Genomic DNA, 1,544 nt, shown 5'->3' with positions numbered 1-1,544 from the left:
AAAAGTTGGATGACTCACAATTCCTTATTTTAAGCTGTAATAATTGGCATAGTGTGGTACTGTCATAAAGATAGGCATAAAGATCAGTGGAATAGAATTGAAAGTCCAGATATAAAGCCTTGTGTTTATGATCAATTGATTTTAAACAAATATGGCAAGACAATTAAATGGGAAAATAATAGTCTTCCACAAATGATTCTGAGATAAATGGATATCCACATGAAATGAATTAATGTGAAGTCCTACCTTATCTAAAATTAATTCAAGATGTACAAAAGGCCTAAATATGAGAGAAAAATTATCAAACTTTTAGAAGAAAGTATAGGTATAAATCTTCATGATATGTAGCAGGAATTTTTTTTTTTAGCACATATGACATCAAAACAAAAGCAACAAAAGAAAGAGAGATAAGCTTAAAAAATTTTGTAATTTAAAAGACACCATCACAAATGTAAAACTACAATGTGCAGAATGAACATTATGAAACATGTATCTGCTGAGAGACTACAATCTAGACTTTAAAAGAAAGACTTTTAAAACTCAACAATAAAAATGAAATAACCTACTTTAAAAATGGGCAAAGTATTTGAGGTAACATTTCTCCAAAGAAGATATAAATTAAAAATTGCTTAAAGTAAGTAATTTTTAGAGAAATGCAAATCAAAACCATGATGAGATACCACTTTATGTCCAAAAAATTAGACAATAACAAGTGTTGATGAGGATGTGATGAAAATGGAACCTTAATGCACTGTTGGTAAGAATGTGCATTGGTGCAACTGCTTTGGGAAACCATTTGGCAGTTAATCGAAAAGTTCAACACAGAGTTCCTTTATACCCTAGCAATTCCACCCCTCCTACATACCCAAGAGAATAGAAAACACAGATTCACACAAAAACTTGTACATGAATTTTCGCAGCAACATTATTCACAATACCAAAAGGGTGAAAACAACACAAGCATTCATCAAGCGAGCATGAATAAGCAAAAAGTGATATATCAATACAATGAAATATATTATTCAATCATAGCAATAAATGAAGTAATAATATGTGCTACAACATTTATGAACCTTGAAAACATTATGGTAGGTAAGCCAAACACAAAAGGCAGCACATTATGTGTCTCGACTTGTATGAAATGTCTATAACAGGCAAATCTGTAGAGACACAAAATAGATTAGTGTTTATCCGAGGCTGAGATGAAGGGCAAATGGGGAGTGACTGCTAATTGATACCGGTTTTATTTTACTTGTAATCAAAATGTCCATGAATTTGATGGTTGATAGTTGCATAGTTTTGCGACTATTCCTAAAACCCCTTAATTGTATAATTTAAAATGTTGAATTTTATTGTATGTAAATTATATCTCAATGAAAAAGAAATTTTCAAAAAAATCTTTTTTTCTTTTTCCCCCTTTTAAAAACATTGTCTAATTCACAAACTTTTTTATTTTACTATTTCAGCCATAGATTTTTCTTGTTAGTCCTAAATTTCCTAGATGACCTCAAAATTACACTAGAAAGAGAGAGTAAGAGCAAGAG

The sequence above is a fragment of the Galeopterus variegatus genome, unplaced genomic scaffold, assembly GCF_000696425.1.
Source record: "Galeopterus variegatus unplaced genomic scaffold, G_variegatus-3.0.2 Scaffold1550, whole genome shotgun sequence".
Lineage (NCBI taxonomy): Eukaryota > Metazoa > Chordata > Mammalia > Dermoptera > Cynocephalidae > Galeopterus > Galeopterus variegatus.
Note: the sequence above shows the minus strand (reverse complement) of the source record.